Source organism: Diospyros lotus, chromosome 2 (genome assembly GCF_014633365.1).
Source record: "Diospyros lotus cultivar Yz01 chromosome 2, ASM1463336v1, whole genome shotgun sequence".
NCBI lineage: Eukaryota > Viridiplantae > Streptophyta > Magnoliopsida > Ericales > Ebenaceae > Diospyros > Diospyros lotus.
In genome coordinates, this window is record NC_068339.1 from 24,232,203 (window position 1) to 24,243,608 (window position 11,406).

General features: G+C 37.3%; 1 protein-coding gene across 4 annotated transcripts in view; it reads left to right on the forward strand.

The window, feature by feature from the left end:
- Nucleotides 1–11,406, forward strand: part of LOC127794934 (uncharacterized) — an 81,407-nt gene that overhangs the window by 13,914 nt on the left and 56,087 nt on the right. The gene's annotated exons all lie outside the window — the stretch shown is intronic.

Genomic DNA, 11,406 nt, shown 5'->3' on the forward strand with positions numbered 1-11,406 from the left:
GTTCAAAAGCTTTTGTAGTATATATATATATGTGTGTCTATGTTTGTATATATGTGTGTGTGTATGTTTTCGGATGTGTATATGTGTATATATGTGTGTCAATGTGAAGATGACTGCGTGAAAATGGTGGAGTTTTGAGTCTTAGACTTCAAATTTCGAGTAACATTATCTTTTTTTCAAATGCTAAGCGTTTAAGCTCTATAACTTTTAAGGTGTTTGGCTGAGCCAAACACTTTAAAGCAAAAGCTATTGTAGCTTTTAAGCTGCTAGAGCAGCTTATAAGTTGTCAAACTGCTTAGCCAACATTATCTACTTCTTGTTGTTGTTGCTGCTGCCATAGTCTGCCGAAACGATGAAGCCTAAAGATTGAAGTTGAAAACTTGAAGCGAGGCTACAAATCGCACTATGAGTTTGTGAAAATTGAGTCTGAAGCTTGAACTATGTAGCAAGCGCGCTCGTGCGTAAGGGAGAGAGAGTGGCATTGAGATGTGAGAAAAAGAATTAAAGATGAAGAACATGCACTGAGCTAGTGACCCAGATTGGAGGAAGAGAGAGAGAGAATAGGAAAAAATGAGTTTAATTGGGATTCTGAAAGTCCGAAAGAGAGAGAGAGGAGGGGAGAGGGAAGTGAAAATTGGGTTTAATATATGAGTTTAAACAGAGAGCTGATGGAGTTAATTGGTAATTACCAGATATTCGAGATCATCGTCGGAGGTGGTGGCGGTCACGACTGGTGAAGGCAGCGAGAAGGCCAGCACAACGGCACCGAAAGTTGCGGGCAGCGACGAAGGGTTAGCCTAAGGTTGAGCACACGACGGCTGGCAGCAAGCTCTACTGCCAGGTTCAGCAGCAGATCGACAACGAGCACGACCGTGGCAGGAGACCAAGCGGTGGCAGCGGTAGAAGACAATGGCGGCCGAAGGAGAAGCTAACGAGGAACCTTGCTGAGGATGGGTCTTTTTGGCAGTGGATCTGGGTGTCACCGCCACTGACGCGAGCAAACCATCTTCCAACGAACAAATCTGTTGATTGTGCAAGCAGATCTAAGAATTGTGCGAACAGATTTGTTGATTGTCTAAGCCCAAATATATCTTCTTCTTTTTTGGGCTAAGATTTTCTTCAACCTTTCCTCATCTTGTGTGCCGCCGCCACCTCCCCTTTCTTTTCTATCTTTCATCGCGTCCTTTACTAGCGACCGGAAAACTTCAACCGCCTGTGACATATATACCACAAGCCTTGGCTGATTTCTCACATTCATAGGACACTCAATGTACCACAAGCTCAACTCTTAGTACTTGTGGACCGTCCATATGATATATGACACATGAGATATTGTCGCAGAGGAGAAAGATTGAACAGAAAGCGGAGGTTTTGAAGTCTTGAAAGTGTTGAAAACTTTGCCCTAGTCTTGAAAGCATTAACGTGGATAATACAACCAGAGAGATGTTTGATCTCAACACAGCTATACAAAAAATATTTTAATAGTTGCTGCTTGTTCGGATGCAGTATTGGAACGCAAACGTGGGTTGGGAAACGGCGAGAGGAACAAGGGTAAGGAAAATGTGAGGAAGAAAGAGGATTGAGTCTGCCCAATAGTGCATTTTTATTTTCTGTCGTATGTATTGGGAAGAACGATGATGAATTGATTGCACTAAAAATCATTCAAACACAAGAGTTTGCCTTGTGTTCATCTAATTTTAAATGAAGTAACAATCCCAGCAGATTTGTATGAATACTCTTCTGCCCATTTTCTCTTTCAGTAAATCTTTCCTTATTAGTTCATGTCATTGTTAGTATATATTACAGTTCTTGTTTTTATTTTTATTAGAGCAATACCAGTCATTTAAGACATTCCCAGAGAAGGGAGAAGATTGTTCATTTGTTTATTTTTGGTCAGTTTATTGATACCAAAAATTAAAAAAAAAGGGTAATTGTTATATAAAAAATTGTATAATAACTTATTTAAAATAACTATATTTAAAAATAATTTATTTCTTCTTTGGAAGCTCGTGATAATAGGTATATGGTAATCTTTTCATGTTATGTTAGCTTAATTTATTCTATTTAATATCTAAATACCAAATTTGGTGAGTGATTGAACCCTATTAAATTTAACTTATTTTTAAAATACTCTGTAATATTTTAAAAAAAAATTAAAATCCATCAAATAATTGTTTTTTCTAAAATATATGTTTATCCAATGTTTAATTTTTAAATACATGCATCAATTTATAAAGAAATTCTTTTTATAGAACTATAAATTATTTTATAAGCTCACCCTATCCACGTGCTGGAGTACTCCCTTGTCCTCTAGTGAAAAGTCACACCAAGTATGCGTACTTCCCTTAACATGTTAGATCAACCATTTAAAATTTGAAAATAAATTAATTGCTGCGCGTATCGCCCTGCAAACTTTTTAACTCACGGGTGGGGCCCTCTCTGTACCAACCCACCCTCTTTTCTCTCTCGTACGCATAGGGCCTTCTGGTTCATCGATGTTCCTTGCTTGGAGATGAAGTCAAGAGATGCTTGTACTGTGGAGGTTGCCAGGTGTCTTAGCTGCTATGTGGTCAGCTAGATGGTGTCGGAGTGGGCCGAGCCCACTTCCGATACGGACATGCTTGGATTTGCATGGGCCGGGCGCAGCGACAGTGGCAGGCCATCTATGGCCCTTGAATGGCCCGTTAGGGAGGTCCTCTTCTGTATCTCCGAATGGGCCCAGCCCAGCTTGCTTGTTGCCCTAGCCCTCTTGGATGTGGCCGTCATCATGGTCGACGATGTCCGATAGAGGGCAGGTGTCTTCCTCTCAGCGTACTCGTAATGCCAAACGTCCACGTCCTCCGTCGTGAACCGATCGGTCAGGACGGTTATCTCCGGCGGCCAGAATGGCAGCTCCCCGATCAGCTTAGTGGTAGTGAGCTTCAGGTGCGCCTTGATCTTGTAGAAGTGGGCCTGTGGTCCTGATGTTGAAATTCTCGAGCTGGTAGGTGGCGCTCCAGGGGTACTCCTCCTTCATGGAGGCGTAGGAGTTGCCGTAGTACTTGAGGTTCGCCGAGCATGTGACGGGGAAGACAAATTACGCTTGTTTGGTGTCCTCTCCGGTGACCCGGTTGTCGTGGACGACGATGCTGATAACATGTCGGACGTCTACACAGCTGCGCTTGCCACTGAGGATAAGATAAAGGCATTGGAGGTTGTCCAAAAAGGTGACGCGAAAGGTTATTGTCTTAATAGGGATGGGCTTCTACATAATTTCAAAAAATATTTCCAAAAGCCTCCCGGGGCTTATGAACCCGAATTTCAAATTTTTCACACGTTCCCGTGGACATGCTTGAATGGGCAGCAGACAATGTCAAGCCCGAGCGAAGCAGACCCAGGAGCATCATTCTAGAAGGCCCTTCAAGGATTGGCAAGACTTGCTGGGCAAGGAGCCAAGGCCCGTACAATTATTACATGAGACACCTCGACATGGGCCGACACAATGATGACGCTTAGTATAACGTCATCGACGACGTGGATCCTCAATGCCTGAAACACTGGAAGGAATTTATCGGGGCAAACAAAAATTGACAGTCCAACTGCAAGTACGCAAAGCCAAAGCAAATAAAGGGTGGGATTCCTTGCATCATCCTCTGCAACGACAGGCCCAAGAACAGCTATAAAGAGTTCCTCGAGGAGGATGAGAACTCATCCCTGAAGAGGTTGACCTTGAGGAATGATGACTTCTATTTCATCTCCGACCTCATCTTCTCAGACGGAGTTCGAGAAGACACCCCTGAGCGTGAAGGTTCAACATGCTATATCCAAGAAGAACAAGAGGCGCCGCCATACCGTGCTCTTTCTCCTCCAAGACAGCCCTCAGTAGCTTTTCTTCAATGACACTTCCAATAACATGCATGGCCTCTTCCCATGTAGAGGCGATGATGCTAGGAGTGATACCTGCGAGAACTGCGTCAGCTAGCAGCAATTATACGAATATGAGCACTTAGTTTTAGCATAAAGAATTAAATTATTTTAATTTAAAAATCAACAATTTTTAATAAAAGTCGTAAAATGTCTATAAATCAAATTACACAAAATTAGTGTGATATAAAAATAATATTGAAACAAACTTAAATAAATAAATGGAGATGAAATAAAAAAAATCTGCATTTATATTTTTTCAAATTCTTATTGTCTGGAACCAAATCACTCAAGATTTTGATTAAAATAAAAAAAATATAATCTTTCATTAATTTTAATTGATTCTATATTCCCATATATTCTGGATCTGAGCTTATAAAATAATTTATAGTTCTATAAAATGGATTTCTTTATAAATTGATGCATGTATTTAAAAATTAAACATTGGATAAAAATTTTAGAAAAAAAACAATTATTTGATGGATTTTATTTTTTTTAAAAATTTTACAGAGTATTTTAAAAATAAGTTAAATTTAATAGGGTTCAATCACTCACCAAATTTGGTATTTAGATATTAAATAGAATAAATTAGGCTAACATAACATGAAAAGATTACTACATATCTATTATCACGAGCTTCCAAAGAAGAAATAAATTATTTTTGAAAAAATAAGCATTTTCACTGTCAAATTTATAGATAAATTATTTTTAAATAAGTTATTAAAAAATATACAATTTTTTATATAACAATTACCTTTTTTTTTAAATTTTTGGTAAAAGTAAACTGACCAAAAACTAAACAAATGAACAGTCTTCTCCCTTCTCTGGAATGTCTTAAATGATTGGTATTGCTCTAATAAAAATAAAAACAAGAACTGTAATAGATACTAACAATGACATGAACTAATAAGGAAAGATTTACCGAAATAGAAAATAGGCAGAAGAGTATTCATACAAGTCTGCTGGGATTGTTGCTTCATTTAAAATTAGATGAACACAAATCAAACTCTTGTGTTTGAATGATTTTCAGTGCAATCAATTGATCATCGTTCTTCCCAAGACATACGACGGAAAATAAAAATGCACTCCTGGGCAAACCCAATCATTTTTCTTCCTCACATTCTCCTTACCTTTGTCCTCTTGCCGTTTCCCAACCCACGTTTGTGTTCCAATACTGCATCAGAACAGGCAGCAACTGTTAAAATATTTTTTGTGTCGCTGTGTTGAGAGCAAACATCTCTCTGGTTGTATCATCCACGTTAACGCTTTCAAGACTGGGGTAAAGACTTTAACGCTTTCAAGACTTCAGAATCTCCGCTTTCTGTTCAATCTTTCTCCTCTGCAACAATATCTCATGTGTTATATATCATATGGACGATCCACAAGCACTAAGAGTTGAGCTTGTGGTACATCGAGTTTCCTATGAATGTGAGGAATCAACCGAGGCTTGTGGTATATATGTCGCAGGCGGTTGAAGTTTTCTGGTCGCCAGTAAAAGAGGCGATGAAAGATAATAAAGAAAGGGGAAGTGGCGGCGGCACACATAAGGAGGAAAGGTTGAAGAAAACCTTAACCCACAAAAGAAGAAGATATATTTAGGCTTGGACAATCAACAAATCTGTTTGCACAATCCTCAGATCTGTTTGCCGGAAAATGGTTCGCTCGCGTCAGTGGCGGTGACGCCCAGATCCTCCGCCAAACAGACCCATCCTCAACAAGGTTACTCGTCGGCTTCTCTTTCGGCCACCATCGTCTTTTGACTCTGTCGCCTCTTGGTCTCCTGCCACGGCCCGTGCTCGCTATCGATCCGCTGCTGGAACTGGCAGTAGAGTTTGCCGCTAGCCGTCGCGTGCTCAACCTGAAGCTGACCTTTCGGTGCTGTTGTGCCGGCCTTCTCGCTGCCTTCACCACTTGTGACCACCACCACTTCCGACGATAATCTCGAATATCCGGTAATTTCCAATTAACTCCATTAGCTCTCTGTTTTCATTGCATTTGCAGCGTTAGCCTCTGTTTGAGGCTTGGGTTTTAGACATCTCTCATATTATAATTGTTAAAAAAAGAGAGAAAAAAAAGAAAAAAATGTCAGAAAAAATCCTAAATCATCTGAAAAAATTTATGTTATATAAAAAATTTTAGTCATACCGAATTTTGGTATAAAAAAATCTAGATAAAATTATCTGATATTAAAAAGTTTAGTATATATCATATTATCTAAAAATTGATGTTTTTATTTACAAAATACTATAATTGAAATAAGACTACCTATATATATATATTTATGTACAAAAGCAATATAGTGTTTTGTTTTTGATTTGATTCTAAAGGTGTGTTTGATTGCATTACCTAGAATTTAATTCTAGGTAATATTGTCTAGAAAATAAAAATCACCTCACCCCCTTGGAAAATTAATTCCATGGAAAGAAACTTTAAATGCTTGTACTATACTTATTTTTCTATAGAAAATTTAAAAGTGTTTGATTGCTTTCCATAAAAAATGTGTAATAATTACATATTTTCTATGGAAAATGTGTGCAATCAAACACACTCTAAGTGTTTTTTGTTTGGAAAGAAAATATGGCTTGTTTTGCTTGTCCTATACGGGGCTTGCAAGCCATAATTATGTATATAATTCGTGTAATGCATTCATCGATTTTGGAATCATGTCAGATGGTTGCACTGTCAGTTCATAGTTTTATCGTTTGGGACTCTGACAATGAAATGAGGTTTGAATCATCTGAGTGTCTCAATTGTAACTTAGAATGTAATATCTCAAAATTTGAAAATAAATAATAATTATTCAAATCGGTGTTTGATGATATTATTAAATATTTGAGAATTTAAGAGGAAGTATTTATTTATGTGGCTTTGAGAAAATAAGAAATTAAAGGTAATTAATTAAATTGTTTGAAATTTAAGACAAAATATTTATTTGTGTAGTTTTGAGGAAATAGGAAATTTAGATACTTAATTAAATTATTTGGGAACATTTATGGAAATAAAGAAAAATTAAAGTAAATTAAATTGGGTGATTTTTAGAAGTTTTGGGTGTAAGTGAAATAAGAAGGAATTGGAGTTTGGGGGTGTGTGTGTGATTAATGGAAAGTGGGGGTGCTGAAACTTGATTTGCGGAAGTGGCCGCAAATCACCTTAAATATAATTGAAGGCATATATAGGTTGAAGGAGGCGTGTGGCGCGAGCGGTCGTGCGCAAAACGACCAGAGGTTGGACGCGGGGTTGTGCACGCGAGGCTGGGATTTTGCTGATTTAATTTGGCCAGGGGAGGGGCCGAAACGACGTCGTTTCGGCCCGGCATGGTGGCAGCTTGCGCGGTTGCTAGTTGCACCACGTGGTCGCGTTCTGGCCACCTTTTTTGCACTATTTTAAGCCCATTTCGGGCGTTTCTGAAGCAGAAAATAGAAGGAAAATATTGAAGAAGAAGAAGCGGCGCCGTGATGAAGAAAATGGAAGAAATTGGTGAGAAAATTCAGATTAAATCAAGTTTAATCGAAGATTTAATTTGCCAGGTATGTAGAGAAGCTAGTAATAAATATTCTGTGCGGTTGGAATTTTGTTTAGAGGCCAATTTTATTAATTTTGATAAATTATTGCGATATTGCAGTTTGTATAATTTTTACCACTTTGGATAAAATAAGCCTAAGGATATCTTCGTTAACGCAAGTTCTTTATTCCCTCTGCGACGTTTCTTTCGTTGTCAATTTATTTAACCTCCCTTTTGTTTTGGTCATTTATTAATTATGGAATTTTGAGTTGTTTGATTTAAATTTAATTTATTAAGCTGGCTTTGAGGATTTTATTAGTGTGATTTAATTTAAAATAAACATGAGCTTTATTGGGATTTTATTTGCAGTGCGCCTACGTGGGATTTTAGACGGCCAAATTATTTATATTACAAGTTAGATTTAATTAATGTGAGTCATGATTTTATTAATTGCTAGAGAAATATTTTACTTCGCAACGGGAGCACAAAAGAGGCAGAAATCAGTCGATTACAGGCAAGCTCCTAACCCTCTCCTCATGATCTTTAATTCCCATGAAAGATCTCATAATTTCCCGTATTTTATCTTCTCCCTTACTCTAATTCGGTGCCTAGCATTGTTTATTGAATTATTATTCAATTGTTTAATTTAAATGAAATCCGAGTCTTCTAGAATTTTAATTGTTGAAAGCCTACGGGGGTTTATTTCGCCCCCATTCCTTTTGGAATGATGCCAAACCCAGATTGGGGACTAGGTTCCTAGACGTACGGGTTTATTTACGATTTTTCTCGAATTTATTTATGGTTCGGTTAGAGCTATCGAGCAGTGGGGCAGGGGTCGGTTGTTGGTGATGTTGGGGTAGACTATTGTACGGCCCTGATGTGGACTGTCGGGTGGACACTCCTAGTCACTGGCCGTTGACCGGTGCTGGACACTACTGGCTAGCTCTGCCAGTATGTGATTATTTATTGCATGATTTGATATGTTGTATGTTCATGGTTTGATATGCACATGGGTACGAGTTGCATGTTGGGATATTCATTTATTAAGTATGCTTGGACACGGACATTCTAGCTTGGTTAGGTTGCATCCAGCACAGGCATATGCATCGCGTGTGGTTTACTATGTGGGCGGAGCATGACCTGATGCCTAGATGTATGGGCGCCAGTATATCACGTTGATGCTCACTACGCTATTGCATTTTTATGTGCATTGCATGGTTACTGGTAGTTATTAGTTCTCGGACGGGAGGACCGTTCCGAGGGAGCCTATGGTTCGGGTGTCGGAGTACCGACACGGACACATGGGTGACGGTAGCACCGACCCGAGACAGCGCGTGCAGGTTTGTTGGAGATTTATGTTGCCTCTCAGGGCAGCGACAGGTTGGTATGGGACTTGGGTGCCGTGTGTCTTGTGTGGGCTCCAAGGACTAGTATGTACTTTTATTATGCTATACTATTGTGTGGTAGCGTCTCATGGTTTGTGTGTGCTTGGGAGTTGGTGTCTTGGGGAGTTTATTGGATCTATACAGCCTTCAGTCTTTCTTTTCTTTATGCTTGCTGAGTCTCTCGACTCACTTTGCTTTCCATCATTCCAGGTAGTGGCAGCGTGGGCATGGTAAGGGAGCCAACTTAGTGGCAGAGTCGGTATGGTGTATAGGTAGTCCCATCAATCCCTGTCAATCTGATAGTTGAGTAGGATTTACTTTATTATTCTTACTGTGCCAGGTTATTCCTCGAGTTTCGTATATGTCGGCACAGGAGTCTGTATCTATTTATTTATCTTGTGACCACTCTACTAGTGGGATACCCGTAGTGCATGCATATATATATGGTATCGCTTCCGTTGTTCTTATTCTTGTGTATGCATGCCAGGGTGGTTCTGATCTTGTGTCTCATTCTTTTTCCTTCCGTAGGCGCTCCCGTTCAGATAATCCGGTGTTTGGGATATCCGGGTGGGGGTGCTTACATAGAAGCTATGGGAAGATTATGTTCTTGCATAAGCTTTGATGGAAAACATTGCAATTTAATGAAATAATATTTTTTTCAAAAAAAATTATTATAACATGTGATGTGGATGGGTTTATGTAATTACCCATGATTGTTCAAATCGAAGGTTCCTTCAATGCCAGAATCATCCCTAATGAGTCCAATTGTAATACTCAATATTTTTTATAGAATTCAAAGTGTAATTTGGCATAAGTAGAAATTTTAGAGTTTAAATATAGTTTCTTAGTGTTATGAGTGACCGAATTATCTGCAGGGAATGCTCTGAAACATAAATGTTTAAAAAAAAAGATATGTCATTGATGAGTGTCTTGAGAAGTGATTTATAACATAGAAAGTGATCAAAATGGAGACGATTTTTTTATATAATTATGATTCAGCCTGAAAAATCAAATGGCCGCAAAGGATTTTTGAAAAGTAACTCTGAGATGACTTTGATTTTGAGAGTACAACAACCCTGAAGTGATTTCGGGTTGAAACAAAAGGATCAAAGATCAGATCATACATTCGGCCCTAAATGTAAATTCTTAATTTTGCCTGAGGAATGTCGAAAAGACGTTCTCTCTCTCTCTCTCTATATATAAAATAAAATTGCCACTCCAAATTCAATATTCATCCCATGTGATTCTCATCCACGCCCACTGCTACATATATATATATATATTTTATATTATATTTATATATTAAATTAATATAAAAATTATTCACTACAAATTTTATTTAGGTATTTCTTTAATTGCTACTATACCTTAACATTAAATTAATAATTATCGAGATACTTAAGATCCAAAATTAATAATTCTGCGCTTACTCGATAAGATCGATTTCATTCCCAAGCCTTTACAGGACCTTCATTTCATTCCGAAACCATCTCAGAGTTGATCGTCATGAAAAATCGGAACCCCCTTAGGGTTCCGTGGACTTCTCGAAAGTGTCCTACAATCATTCAGTTTTTCGCTTAAATCGAAGCTATACCAAAAATTATCTTGATTCCAATTTCTTTTAATACCATAAATTCTGACTTAGGACGCTTGTCAATACTGTATCATTTTCCTTAGACATCTAGGCTCCAAGGCACTCCTTGCAGTCGATTCAGTACCAAAAGCTACTAAGAAATTATATAACTCCCAATTTAATAATTTCATAAATATTTCAAAGCAAAATAACTTATTATTTTCTTCTAAATTCCCAAACATTCATTAATTACCTCAAACACCAAAATTAATAATTATTATTTGTCTTCAAAATTCTGAGATGTTATAATTAAAGTACCGAAAGGTTATCCGTCAAATATTTCAAGATGCATTAATATCAAGGAGCAAAAAATCTCATCCTTAAAAGAGTCATAATTGCCACATTCTTATGTAACAATTACTTTCTCTTGTTATTCAAGGCCTTCTCTTTGAGAATGTTTCTGCTGAATTGATTAAATTGAACAACTTTCTTCACGAGATTCATTCCAAAGCATTGAGGGTGTAAGGTTAAATAAATTTGAGTTACAAATTGTTGAAACTCTTTCCAAATTAGAATGAATCTTGCTTCCAAATCGAATTTACTTAACTAGATAGAAAAATTCATCCAACATTAGAAATTGAGATAATTCTTTTTAAATATTCCCAATTCTCGATTTAATAAGACGCATGGAGAAGTAGGGTATTACATCACCCATTTGTTAATAGAAATGTTCAAATCAAATTGTTCAACATTGAGTCAGGGTATTTTAGAAATTTAAAGCCTATTCACGAAGAGTTAAAGTAGTAATAGTAGGAATTGACATAAAAAAAACAAAGATCAAGAGTGAAAATGATTGTTAGCATAAGACAAATAATTCTTATTTCATTAAATTTTAGTTTTCAATCTCTTAAGTAAAATCAAATTTCTCATAATAGAAGTCAGATTAATTTCAAATTTATCATAAAAATTTAATAATGTTAACCATCAAGAATTTATAAATTATGATAGTTTTCATATTTTTTTATCCTTCGAGGGTGTTTTTT